The 14,571-nt window shown below is 42.5% G+C and overlaps 2 pseudogenes; both read left to right on the top strand.

Annotated features, from left to right (window-relative positions):
• The window catches only part of LOC102489385 (nucleosome assembly protein 1-like 1), a 26,336-nt pseudogene extending 22,978 nt beyond the window's left edge, over nucleotides 1-3,358 (top strand).
• Nucleotides 3,359-3,969: 611 nt separating this feature from the next.
• On the top strand, nucleotides 3,970-13,978 carry LOC102488971 (mortality factor 4-like protein 1; annotated as a pseudogene).
• Nucleotides 13,979-14,571: the final 593 nt, after the last annotated feature.

The following is a 14,571-nucleotide window of genomic DNA, read 5'->3' as shown; positions in this document are numbered from 1 at the left end:
TTTTTTTTAAAGAATTATTTATTCAATTTTATTTATTCATTCATTTATTTTAATTTGACCAGAGAGAGAGAGAGAGAGAGAGAGAGAGAGAGAGAGCACAGAGGGAAAGTGGGAAAGCAAGCCACCAGATAAGGGACTCAAACTGCGGTTGGACATGTGGGAGTGTCCAGCGCCTTAACCACTATGCCACCTGCTGGTCCCCCACTATTTGTTTTTTTAATCTTCACCATTCTGACTGGGATTAGGTGGTATCTCATTGTGGTTTTGATCTGCATCTCTCTTACAATGAGAGATGTTGAGCATTTTTTTCTTATGCTTTTTGGCTGTTCATGTGTCTTCCTTAGAGAGTTATTTATTCAGTTCATTTCTCCATATTTTAATTGGGTTAGTAATTTTCTTCCAGGTAAGCTGCTTGAGTTCCCTGTGTATTCTGGTTATCTGTCCCTTATGTGAGGCACAGTTAACAAAAATTCTCTCCCATTCTGAGGGTTGTCAATTCGCACTGATTACAGTGTCCTTTGCTGTGCAGAAAGTCCTTAATCTGATGTAATTCCACTTGTCTATTTGGAGGATTATTGACTGTGCTTTGGGATTCTTGCTTAAGAAGTCTTTGCTTACCGCAATGCTTATCCCAATGTCTTCCAGAGTTTCCCCAGTGTTTTCCACCAGTAGTTTTATAGTTTGAGGTCTTAGGTTTAGATCTTTGATCCATTATTTTTACATTCAATCACTATAAATCAGTTTTATTGCCAAAAGACTTTACCTAGCATGATATACACCTCAGTCCAGCCCAGTTGAGAATACTATACACAGCATCATCAACAGATAATAAACCATATCTGTGTCCTGCAAATGTCTTACCTCTCTATTTTTTCCCAGTTTTCCTTTCCTACTCTTCTCCTCTCCCACTCTCCTTCCACTTTGTCCCTAGTGTCTATAACAATTTTCAATGCTTTTATGTCCTCCAGTCTTTCCGTCTCTACTATACAGTTGGTATATGTTAAGTGGAGACATACAGTGTCTCTGTTTCATAACCTGACTTGCTTCACTCAGCAATAAATCTTCCATATTCATCCACTTTCTATCAAATGCCAAGACCTTGTTGCTTTTTATGACTGAATAGTATTCCATGGAGTATATGTGCCACACTTTTTCAATTCATTCATCTGTTTGTGGACATTTGGGTTGGTTCCATGTCTTAGCAATCGTGAATAATGTTGCAATAAATATAGATGTGCAAGCGCTTTTCCAACTGAATGTCCTCTTGTCCTTTGGGTGGATACCCAGGAGTGGAATTGCTGGATCATGTGGTAGGTATTTGAGGAAACTCCATATTGTTCTCCACAGCAGTTGGACCAATTTACATTCCCTCCAACAATGTAGGAGAGTTCCCCTTCCCTGCCAGCAATTATAATTTTTTTTCCCCATTCTGACTGGGGTTAGATGGTATCTCATTGTAGTTTTGATCTATATATCCCTTATGATGAGGGATGTTGAGCATTTTTTTTCAAATGCTTTTTGACTATTCATATGTCCCTCTGAGAGAGTTGTTTATTCAGCTCATTTTCCTATCTTTTAATTGGGTTACCCATCTTCTTCCAGGTAAGCTGCTTGAGTTCCCTGCATATTCTGATTTTCAGTCCCTTATTTGAGATATAGTTTACAAAACTTTTCTCCCATTCCAAGGGTTGTCAATTCACACTATAGTGTCTTTTTCTGGGAAGAGACTTATATTCTCTTTTGGTGCCATCTGCTTGGAGGGCCACCTCCTATTCCTCCTGCTCCTGCTGCCCTGAGTCACTGCCTGTGCAGCTCCAGCAGTCTGGCTCTCTGTTCGAGCTGCCGATATTTGAAGTCCTTGTAACAAGGCAGACATTTACAACAAAGAACAGTATGAACTTGATCAAGATTTGGGTGATGTTGAAGAAGTAGAAGAAGAAACTGGTGAAGAAACAAAAATCAAGGTTTTTTTTTTTTTGATAAGTGTTGTCTGCCTTGAGAGGACTGTCAAGAGTCATAGATAGGCATTTGGATGAAGCTTTGAGCTTCCCAAAATGCAAGTGCATCAGCTAACTGTGCAGGTGATTAAAAAATCCTCAGATTCTTGCAGCCCTTCAAGAAAGACTTGAGGATCTGGTAGAAACACCAGCAGGATCCATTGAAGCTTGCCTATGGTAGTTAAAAGATGAGTGAAAACTCTGTAAACCTTCAAGTCAAATGTACACAGATAGAAGCCAAATTTTATGAGGAAGTTCATGATCTTGAAAGGAAGTATGCTTTTCTCTACCTGCCCCTATTTGAGGTCATCAATGTAATTTATGAATCTACAGACGAAGAATGCAAACAGAAATTGGATAAGGAAGATGAAATTTTGGAAGAGCTGAAAGAAAAGGCTAAGATTGAAGATGAGAAAAAGGATGATGATGATGAAGAAGACTCTAAAGGAATTCCTAAATTTTGGTTGACCTTTTTTTTTTTTTTTTGAGAGAGAGATTTTTGCTAAGGAGTGTGTGCACTTGCCAGAAACACAGAGAGACAGAAAGTGAGAAATCACCCCTCAAAGGGATGACCACGCCACAAGCCCTTCTCCTCCATTCTCCCCTCGGAATCTTGGGCATGCATGCACGTGTGCCCAGCATGAGTTTTAAGCCACTGGGGTCAGGACTTGAACTGCTGTCTACTACATTGGGAGTCCAGTGAAGTAACCATTATGCCATCTGCTCTTCCCTGGTTGACTGTTTTTTAGAATGTTGACTTGCTCAGTGATATGGTTCAAGAACATGATGAACCTATTCTGAAGTACTTGAAGGATTGTTAAAATGAAGTTCTCAGATGCTGGACAGTCTATGAATTTTGTCTTAGAATTTTACTTTGAACCCAGTGAATATTTTACAAATGAAGCGTTGGCAAAAGCATATAGAATAAGGTCAGATCCTGATGATTATTATCCCTTTTCTTTTGATGGGCCAGCGATTATGGGTTATACAGGGTGTCGGATAGCCATGCGGCAATCCCTTCTCCTCTATTCTCCTCTTGGGATCTTGGGCACGCATGCATATGCGCCCGGTGTGAGTTTAAGCCACCAGGTCTGGGACGTGAACCGCGGTCAACTACATGAGAGTCCAGTGACATAGCCATTACGCCAGCTGCTGGTCCCAAACTTGGTCCCTTGTTATGTGAATGTATAATCCCAAGAGCAGTGTTATACTTTACTGAAGAAACAATCGAAGATGATGAAGATAATGATAGTGATGAAGAAGATGAAGAAGCAGATGATAAAATGTTTACCAAAAGAGCAAAAAATTCCATATTTAACACATTGAGAAGCAAATTGAATGAAAGTGCAAAGAGTACTTGATTGATTAAATGATTGATGGATGGACCAATCAATTGATGATTCCTGAAGAGCCGCATTATTGAGAAGATTGCTATAGGACTCAGAGCCTAAGGCTAGGCACACTCAATAAATGCTTGCTCCTTCCCTCGAACACCACACATTATATTCACCTTCAGTATATGAAAATTACATTGAACAATGCCTGGAAACACAGCTTTTCTCATTTCCATTTCTTTTTTTTTTTTTTTTTGCTGTTTTTAAGTTCTGGACTTAGTACATGTTTAGTAGCTTAAACTTTAAGAGTGGTTTGTGGAGAAAACCTCCTACTTAGAGACTACCTAAACTCTGGAACCAACTGTCTTTAAAAAAAAAAAATTAGAGTTAAGTAGTTAGCTCAACTTACAGTTCTGAAAATACAATGAATATGGGAAATAAACACCCTAAATCCCACCAGTCATTTACTGATTTATGAGGGTTCTTCTCATTTCAACTTGAATGTACTTAAGATTCTCAAAGCCATTTTCCAAGACCAAATATCTTGCCCAAATTCTAGGTCTGTATTTGATCAAACCTATGTAAAATAAGTATCTCCATTCTGAGCTTTTCTTTACAAAATTCAACTCAGCATTTTAATGTCAAGTTTACTGTTTTCCTCCAGACTTGTTCCTGGGCTGGGATCACCTGATGTGAGAACTGGCAGTGCAGACCCTGGTGGTAACACCCTTGCTTCTTTGCCCCACGGTCAGTTGATTTTTGTTCCCTAAACACCTCAGGAAGCCATTTTCAATCTGATGACCACTGCTAGTTAGGAGCCTCATTATCTCTCTTCTTGGTCCTGATAATAGACCACAGACTGAATATTTCCAAGTGAATAGACTTAAGATGTTTCCTAGAAACCCAACGGAATGGCCTCAGGAAGGCAGGGGAGAGCCAGGCCATAGGGTCTTTGGGGCCAGATTGGGAGCTGGGTCTTGATCCATTCTCTTTCCACTGTCTTTTGTGCCCTCACCCAGACCTCACACCACGCAAGTGTGGACGGTCCTTCCAGAAAGTACCGTGGCTCTCCTTTCCTGCAGCCGCCACAGGCCGAGGCCTGTCCCTAGGAGTGGCAATCTCACCGCCTCACCGGCCTCCCTTGGCGGGCCCACAGCTGCGACTCCGCCGGGCGATGGCTGCCTACCGCGTCTGGGTCTCAGGCCAGCCCTGGGACTGCTCCCATGCCCAGCAGCGCGCCCTGGGCCAGCGGACTCGCAGCCTCCTCTCCCACGCCTCTGCCAGGCTCCTCCCTCCAGCCTCCCTGTCCCTCGATGGCCTAGTGACTCAATTGCAGACGCCAGCTCTTGCCTGCCGGGAGGACACTGCCCACTGGCCTCCACTGCACAGACAGAGACAGAGAGATAGAAAGCGAGAAATCACCCCCCCCCCAGGGGCGATGGCCACACCGCAATCCCTTATACATTCTCCTCTCGGAATCTTGGGCACGCACGCACACGCAGCCGGCTTGAGTTGAAGCCACCGGTTTCAGGACTCGAACCGCAGTCAACTAGATGGGAGTCCAGCGACATAGCCATTACGCTAACTGCTGGTCCCCGGCTGGGAGGGTTTGTGACACCACCCAGCTCCGGCACTCTGGCTCCAGCGTCCGTTCTCCTCTGTCCATACGCAAAAGCCCCCGACCACGGGGTGAGCAGAGGCAGGACCACGGCTGCCCTCGGAGGAGCTCCATGACCCCAAATAACCCCTGGGGCCCGGATTCCTGCCGCCCTTGTCCCTCCACTTGGGGCACGGCCCTGGTGACGACGGCCACTGTTTCAGAGGAGACAGTTGACAATGAAGCTTTATTGGTAAACCACAGACACAGGACCAAGGGCTGGCGTGCAGCCAGGGAACAGGGGCCGACAGGTGCGCGCTGGCTCCGGCTTGGCCATCCCGGGGCCACCGCCGTCTGTCCAGTCTTACCCAGCAGCTCTTGCCGTAGGGGACAGACCACGTCCTCACCACGCTCCCTCCAGGGCAGAAGGGCCTTTGACGAATAACTTGACAGTTCTAGAACTTAGAGTTTTCTAGGTGTCAAAACCACGTGGATGTAATAACCCCCTCATGAAGTCATCAGGCACATTAAAGGGCTTTTGGAAAAATTCTCATTTTTGATCCTTTCAAATATCTGGCAGATGCCATCAAGAATAAACCTTAAGGTATAAAAATATTATGTATATGGGGACCAGCAGTTAGTGTAATGGCTATGTTGCTGGACTCCCATGTAGTCCACCGCGGTTCGCCTCCCGGACCCGGTGGCTTAAACTCACACAGGGCGCGTGTGCGTGCGTGCCCAAGATCCCGAGAGGAGAATGGAGGAGACGGGATTGCAGTGTGGCCATCCCCCCTGGGGAGTGATTTTTCGCTTTCTATCTCTCTGTCTCTTTCTGTCTGTCTGGCGAACGCACGCGCCCTATAGCAAAAACCTCTCCCCCCCCCCAAAAAAAAGTATATGTATGTATATATCCACCTATATTTATATAAACAGCAACAAAACTAAACCACATTTCTAAAACCAATGTTCTGTGCTCAAAACCAGTCCACTGTTTCAGTTCAATGCATTTCTGATTCTGGCATCACCTCCCAGTGTTTTCAAGGAAGAAAGTACCTTAAATAATTTTTTAAAAAGTTACAGGATTAAAAAAAAAAAAAAAGGAGGACATCAGGTCCTTAGAGAAGCAGATGGGCACCATCGCACCCACATGTCACAGGCCAAGGGAAGATCAGGAAGACCATCATGGTGGTTGATTTCAGATAATCTCCAAAAAATACATTCTGTCTTGGGAACCAGCAGTTAGCATAATGGCTATGTCACTGGACTCCCACGTAGTCAACCGCGATTCACGTCCTGGACCCGGTGGCTTAAAACTCACGCCGGGCGCGTGTGCGTGTGTGCCCAAGATCCCAAGAGGAGAATGGAGGAGAAGGGATTGCGGCGTGACCATCCCCCCTGGGGGGTGATTTCTCGCTTTTCGTCTCTATGTCTCTCTCTGTCTGGCGAGCGCACACACCCTATAGCAAAAAAAATAAAATAAAAAATTCTGTCTTTAGAACTAAGGAACTGTACCCACAAAGGAGTCTGAGAAATGTAGGTTATCTTCATGCTATGATCTCCCTCCCCAGCCTCCTAGCCAGCCAGGATCACAGGTACAAGCGCACCTGACAAGTTTCAGGTCAACCTGGGATCCAGACCCTGGTCTTCTCCGTGGCTCCAGCATTTGCACAGTGGCACCTTACTGCCTGTGCCACCATACGGGGACGGGCATCCTTGTTACCGTCATCACTTCTCACGTGTGATTTCTGCAGTATCACATAACTTCCCATCAGTTTGCAAGTTATTTTTCCCCTTTCCACAAGGGCGACCATCTCCCACTTGTAATTCGAAAGCTCCTACCTGCAAAACACTTAACAGTCTCATTTCAGCTTGCTCAAAGAGGCTTTCTTTTGATAAAGTAACATATGGCTTGTGCCTTAGGATCATTTATCATCATACAATCAATACAATTGATTTAGCTGCTGGGCAGTACACATTCGAATGGTTTTCAGAAAATACTAATATTTTCTGATGGTAACCAACCCACTGTTACCGCAATGGGTAATAGATGAACCTGTGATGGAAGTGGGTTCAAGAACACCATGAACCCCTCTCGAGTTCTTCCCTTCAATCTCAGCATTGTTAACAGGAAATATCCCAGATCCTAATTTTGCAATTTCCATATCTTTCCTATGAGAACCCAAGGATATCCGTGTCAATGTTGCCTAATTACCTGGATATATATATATATATATATATATATATAGAAAGCGAGAAATCATCCCCCGGGGGGATGGCCATGCCACAATCCCTTTTCCTCCATTCTCCTCTCAGGATCTTGGGCACACACACACATGCGCCCGGCGTTAGTTTCAAGCCACCGGGTGCGGGACGCGAACCGCGGTCAACTACGTGGGAGTCCAGCGACATAGCCATTACGCGACTGCTGGTCCCCCAAAAATACTTATCTTGAACCAAGAAGACCACATGAATTTGCTGCAGGCTCTCCATGCAAAGTTCTGGAAAATTAAGAGAATACATCCTTTAAAAAATGCGTAACTATTTTAGAAAGCAAGAGAAGATGTCTGTCTTCCGTGGAAACTCTGAAGGGTCCCTGAAAGTCAGAAGGCAAATGGGATCAGATTGAAAAAGGAACTCTCAAAACATAAAGACAGAACTTGGGCCACCTCCCTAGTGCCGTGATTAAACACTGCGTGAGGAACTAGATCCCAGATGGCCAACTACCGTTTGAATGTTGACTTGTCCAGCTTGAAAAACACACTGGCCACATGTGCATGCATGTGTATCCAAAATCCTGATGGGATGGAGAAATGGAGGGAAAAGGATTGGCATAACCAGGCCCCATTCGTAGGGTGTTTTCTCTCTCTGGCAATTAAAACAAAATAAAAAAGGAGAAAACTCATGAAAAGGAGGAAGATATTCTAGTTTAAAGGGTATAGCTATCTGAAGGGGTGCTGGGTGGGATACAGCAGGAAAAGCACTTCCTCTTCTTATGTAGAGCAAAAGCATCAGCCTTAGCATTCAGGTGGGAACATAGAGTGTAGATGCTTAGGTCAAAAGGCAGCAGTATCTTTCACGTATGGTAATTCAATGAGAAATAAGCAGCTCCCACAGCCAGAAATCCCGGACATTTTTCCTGAAGCTGCTTGTCAACCCTGGCCTGCATCACTGGTGCGATGTGCACAGACAGGCTTTTGGGAGAACTAAAACACACAAAAATAAAGCATAAGTCAAATTCACAAGCACTTAAGCAATACATCCAGCTCATAATAAAATTACTAATGGAAAGACAGCAGAATGGACATCTGAGGAAGCACAGTGAATCAAGCAAATAAAACTCCAGATGGAGTAAAGAAAAATTCATATTAAACAGAAGTAAGTGGCTCAAAAACAAGCCAATTGCAAAAATGATAAAAGAGAGTAACACGCAAATCCTGAATAGAGCAGATGCATAGCTAAGGAATAGACCGATGAGTTGGGAGGTCAAACAGAAGCGTTCTATCATAATGTAGAACAAAACAAACAAAAGACCATTTGAGAGAAGAAACTAAGAGGGGGAGGATGATGCAAAAATGTCAATACCATCTAATATGAACTTCAGTAAGTGACAAAATAGAAAGGGAAGAAGAGTGTGATTAATCCTACCTACTTTTAGTCAGGGATGATCATTAGAAACAAAGACCCCTGTGCTAGAAATGTAATTGCTTCACTGGGGCATTGTGACTTCCAAGCGCTATGACATACCTAAAATGGTTTCATTGTCACCATCATCATCTTACCATAAACAGTGAAATGACTAAATGAAATTCAAGATTTTTCTGTTGTGTTTGTGTTATTTATAATATATCCCACTGAGATATATAGACATGATACTGTGTTCAAGGCGCTTGACACTCCTCTCTGTGCTCATATTAGCCACGTTGTTTCTACTTTAGGGCTAGCTTTTCTTTCTAATATAGTTTTTTCTTATATATATGTAAAACATTTACATAGCTCCAAAGCCAAGAAAAAACGACATGAAACGATCCTTGGAACATTTTTCCTTCAATTCCTTATACAGAACCATCTTTTTAATGAGTCCCTGACCTTCCCTTTGACTATTTCTTTTAGAAAAATGTAGCAAAGTAATTACACACACTTTAATTTCTCCCTCATTTTTACAGTAAAAAGGGAGAATAATTTATTTCCTGCTTGAACTTGCATTTTCACTTAACATTTTTTTTCTAACAATCTCACCATATTAGAATCCAGAGACTGACTTAATTCTTTATTACAGCTGCATAGCAACTCTATTTTGTGAATATTTTGTAGTTTATTCAACTGGTTTCAGAATGATAAATAATTTATGTCGTTTCTAATACTTTGCTACTAAAAAGAATGCTGCAAGGCATGTTATTCTGAATATGCTAGCACATTGATCTTAGGCTACCCAGATTCCCAAACTGTAAGAAATACATTTCTGTTATAGTTTATAGGATTTTGCTAAAGTAACCAAAATGTACTAAGACAGAAATTTGTACGAAAAAGTGGAGTGCTATTTATTGTAATAAATGCCTGAAGATGTGGAAGTGACTTTGGGACTGGGTATTGCATATAGCATGCAGGAGTTTAGATGTATGTACTATAAAAAACATTACCGTGGGGCTGGCAGGTGGCATGGTGGTTAAGGTGCTGGACTCCCACATGGCCAACCATGGTTTGAGTCCTGGATCTGGCTGTTTGTTTTCTCACTGTCTCTCACTCTGTCCCTCTCTGGTCAAATTAAAATAAATCAAATCAAATAAAATAAATAGTAGTTTAAAAAATTACCGTGGGGAACCAGCAGTTAGCGTAATGGCTATGTCGCTGGATTCCCACGTAGTCGACCGTGGTTCGTGTCCTGGACCCGGTGGCTTAAAACTCACGCCGGGCGCGTGTGCGTGCGTGCCCAAGATCCCGAGAGGAGAATGGAGGAGAAGGGATTGTGGCGTGACCATCCCCCCTGGGGGGTGATTTCTCGCTTTCTGTCTCTCTGTCTCTCTCTGTCTGTCTGGCGAGCGCACACGCCCTACAGTGAAAATCTCTCAAAAAAAAAAAAATTACCGTGAATGGGATGTTAAAGGTGATTCTGGTAAGGGTTCATAAAGAAAAGAGGAGAGTTGTAGAGAAAGACTGTATCTTCCTAGAGAATACTTAAGTAATCCTGAACAGAGTTTTGATAGGAAGGTAATGGCCATTCTTGATGAGATCACCAGTGGAAATGAAGAACATCTTATTAGATCGTGGAAGAAAGGTCATCCTTGATATAAAATGCCAAAGAACTTGCCTGACTGAGTTGTGTTCATGTCCTAGTGTTTTGTGGAAGGTATAACTTTCTAGCAATAAAACTGGATATTTGACTGAAGAGATGTCTAAGCAAAGCATTGAGGAGCAACTTTCTCATGACTGCTTATAGCAAAATGCATGCAAATGATTAAAAAATGATTCAAAACGGACATTGTTCACCCAAAAAGGAAGCAAAAGTTAAAGGCTTGGAACATTCTCGGCTTATCTATATTGTAAGTGTGAGATGGTCTGTTTGAGAGAAAACATGAAGGGAAAACACCAGTCTGATAAGGAGTCAGCCATCTACCTAGAAGCTAAGACCTAATTTTCGGAGACATTGTAAGAACGATCCCAAAGGCAACTCAGAAATCAACAAGGGTGCCCTTTCCATAACAAAGGGAGTGCAAAATCCCTAGTAAATTTGGGGCCATCAAGAGAGTTACTATTAGGCCAATAACCAGCAGAGTAATGGGAGCAGGATAACTCTTCCCTCCATGGCAGAGTCACCATCATGTAATTCTATCCCTATGTCATCTTCTCTGCTTGATTAGTTTGGTAGTCAGTTAATGATTGAACAAAGATTTCTTTACATTCTGGGAACCCATGAATCTCCTTATCTAGGCTCGGGCTTTGTGTGAATGTTGGGGAACACTTTCAATGCTCAAGTAGGCAATGCAAGTCTCTGCAAAAACTTCCATCCCATGCTTTTACAGAGCTATTAGCTTTGCCAGAAGTGAGAATTCAGGGTCTTCTCAGGTATTTTCTGAGTATACAGATGAAGTTGGCCATGTGCTCTGCCATATGTGTGCAAGTGTCTTCTAGATTTTCAGGACCATCTTAGAGCTTTTCAAATCTCATGAAAGATTTTCCTTTTAAATTTTTGGGTAGCCTATTTCCTGCCTCACTATTTATCCACTCCCTCAGGCAGGTGTGATACTAAACAATTACCTTTTCAACAAATGTCTCTGGGAGAAAGATTGTTTGCACTGGATTACCTGAGAGTCAGGTCAAATAAGGATACCCTTATGAGTATGTTTTTCCAGAGAAATAGCAGACAGGTCAAATAGTAACAATTCACTGGGAATGGGACTTTAAGGAGCTCCAACTGATTCTGCCCCCTCCAGCAAGCTGTCAGATTGTGATTATAGTGATATTGGCTTACCTATTTTTCATTGTAATTTCTGATTTACATATAACCATTATACATCTTTGTGGGCTACTGTATGATTTTTAAAAAGCATATACATAGTTTATAATAACTGAATCAAGGACATAAGCATATTTGCCATCCTCAACATTTAACTTTGCAATATATTACATGCATTCAAGATTTGTTCTCCTGGTTTTTTTTCAAACTATGTATTAAATTGTCAGTGATATTTTTCACCCCACTGTGAGATACTATTTCATAACCTATTCCACTTGTTAATGTGCACTATTGTGTTGGTTAACCAGTTTCTCTCAAACGCCACCCCCTTGCCTGGGAGCTTCTAGTATCTATCACTACTGAAGACTTCCACAAAGCTGGGGATAGATAAAGGAAATAGAGCAAGTAAAAGCTCCAGAAACTTTTAAAAAATTATTATTCATACATTAAATCTCTATACCTTATTTGGATTGTGAAGAGACTTTACCCAGCATGATATACACCTCAGTCCAGTCCAGTTGAGACTATTATACACATCCTCATCGATAGATAATAAACCTTATCTGTCTCCTACAAGTGTCTTACCTCTCCATTTTCCCTCCAAATTTCCTATCCTATGCTCCTCCCCTCCCATAATCTCTTTCCACTTTGTCTCTAGTGCCCATTTCTGTGTATTTCTCTGTGCTATCCATTGTTGGTGAAGGGTTACTACACTCACCTGGGGGAGAGTTACCTCCTTCTTTTCTCATTTTTCTTCAAAATTCTGTGCTGATTTTTGGTCATCTGATGCAGTATTATTCACTTTTCTATTTATTAGAATAGATTCTGTAGTACTGGAAGAGGAAATTTCACCTTTAGTTCCCAGGTATGTTCCTATTGAAGGGCTGTGTCTCCCTGGTCAGAGTAAGTATGAGTATCTCCAGATGCTTGGCTCCTCTACCAAACTTTCGGCTCTTAGTGAGGTGGTAGCAAGGTTAGGAGATATAATTTAGTGGAGAGGATCAAGTCATTTGCTATGCTGGGCACAGTGCACAGGCTAGTGTGCTGAAAGTTCTAAAGTTGCTCTCGGGAGCTAAGGGTGCACTCATGAGAGGAGGCCTACAGAGACCAGGCCTGAATCTCTTGGATGGGGCAAGCCCTGGATACCAGAGAGCTGAGCAACAGAACGGCAAAATTTCCAAAGTTACTCCCAGGGCCTAGGGGTGCACTCATGAGAGGAGGCCTGCTGAGACAAGGGCTGAATCTCTTGGATGGGGAAAGCCCTGGATGCAGAGTGCTCAGCAACGGAATGGCAAAATTTCCAGTTACTCCCTGGGCCTAGAAATGCACTCATGAGAGAAGACCTGCTGAGACAAGGGCTGAATCTCTGAGTGGGCAAGGTAGACCCAGGCCACCAGAGCACTGGACCATGGAGTTAGCAATTGTAAGAAATTTAATGTGGTTGAGTCAGGTGGGAGAGGGTGGTATTGGGAAGAGAAGGAGGAGGCACTTATAAATGGCACAGCAATTAGGTCAGAAGCCTAGTTTCAGGAGGGTAAGTGAGTTTTGTGTTTTTATGGGCTTTTTTGTTTGTTTGTTTTTGCCATAAGGTGTGTGTCTCTCAGAGAGAGACAGAGAGGGGGAAGTGAGAAATCACTCCTTGGAGGGATGGCAATGCCACAATTCCTTCTTCTCCATACTTCTCTCAGAATTTTGGACACATGTGCACATGCACCTGGTGTGATTTTCAAGCTGCCCTGTCTGGGACTTGAATCATGATTGGTCATGTGGGAATCTAGCACCTTAACTACTACAGTGCCTGCTGACTCCCACCGGCACCTTCTTTACAAACAAAATGTGTAAAAACTGCCATACAGGACAAACAAGTGCAATATTTTATATATTACAGTGGTTGGAATAAAAACGGATGAGTGGATTCCAGAGAGAAGAGACACCAATCTGCAGAACTTCAAAAAGGTGATTAGGAGCATATTACAGAGAGGGGCTGCTTCTGGAAAGACATCTGACCTGTAACAGGGAAATGTTGATGTGAAAACAAACAAACAAACAAAAACCAGAGAACCTGGGAATGACACTGCAGCAGTACCAGTGAAACACCTCAGCCTCCTTAGGAGAAAAGGGCCCAGGTAGATCCTCCTATTAAAAATGATGAAACATTCATGATCAGAGTTGACGTTATTAGAGTTAAAACCATGGCGTATTGATGACTGGTAAGAACAGCTCTTTTGCCAAGAAGAATGTGGATTCCATTTTAGAGGATTATGCAAATCGTAAGAAATCTCAAGGCACCAAGAGTGAAGAGTATGCTGTTAATGAAGTTGTGGAAGGAATAAAAGAATTCTTCAGTGTAAAGCTGAGCAATCAGTTGTGCAAGTTTGAGAGACCACAGTGTGCTGAAATCTTCTCAGATCAGCCTGATGCACCAGTGTCCCAGGTGCATGGAGCACCACATCTACTGAGATAATTTGTACTAATTGAGGTGGTGTTGGCCAACACACCTGTGGATGAGAAGAGCTTTGCTTTGTTACTGAATTATCTTCTCAGTTTCTTAAAGTACCTGGCGAAGACTTCCACAACTTTGTTTAGTGCCAGTAATTGACTGCTCCTGAATTCTGTCAGAAAGTCACGTGTGAGGCACTCTGGCTCACATGTTTGGATCTCAGGAAACATATTTTTGTTCTTAGTCCTTCTCTTATCCAAATGATATATTTTGAAGATACTGAGTATAGTAGAATTCATGTTTGTTTTTGGTTTGATTTTAAACAGTGAAAATTAAAGAGTTTCAGCTTCTTTTTTTTTTCTTTTCTTACTTTTTCATTTCAAAGTTGCTGCCAGCGTATTTGGTAATGGACAACAGAGAGATGGGGACAGAAGTCTGCTTTTTCCTGTTTTGCCAAAATCCTTTCTAGAGGGCCTAGAGGGAGCCATGCCCACAAACATTAATAGAGCATTTTGACCCATTGGTAACAGGATTCTTCCTACATCCTGCCACTGGCAGAGTATTGGAGTATCTCTGTGATGTATAATAAGCCTCTTTATCACTGTTAAAGTACATTCCTTTCTGATCTTAACAACCTTCCTTTTTCAATCACCACCCTAAAAACTGTAAACCCACCTATAACGTACACATAGCCCTATCCATTTTCACATGTCCCATCTTTTTGGGCCAAACCAATGGAAAAACTCTTCACT

Source organism: Tupaia chinensis, unplaced genomic scaffold (assembly GCF_000334495.1).
Source record: "Tupaia chinensis unplaced genomic scaffold, TupChi_1.0 Scaffold000451_2, whole genome shotgun sequence".
Taxonomy (NCBI): domain Eukaryota; kingdom Metazoa; phylum Chordata; class Mammalia; order Scandentia; family Tupaiidae; genus Tupaia; species Tupaia belangeri.
Note: the sequence above shows the minus strand (reverse complement) of the source record. Positions and strands in the feature narration are given on the sequence as shown.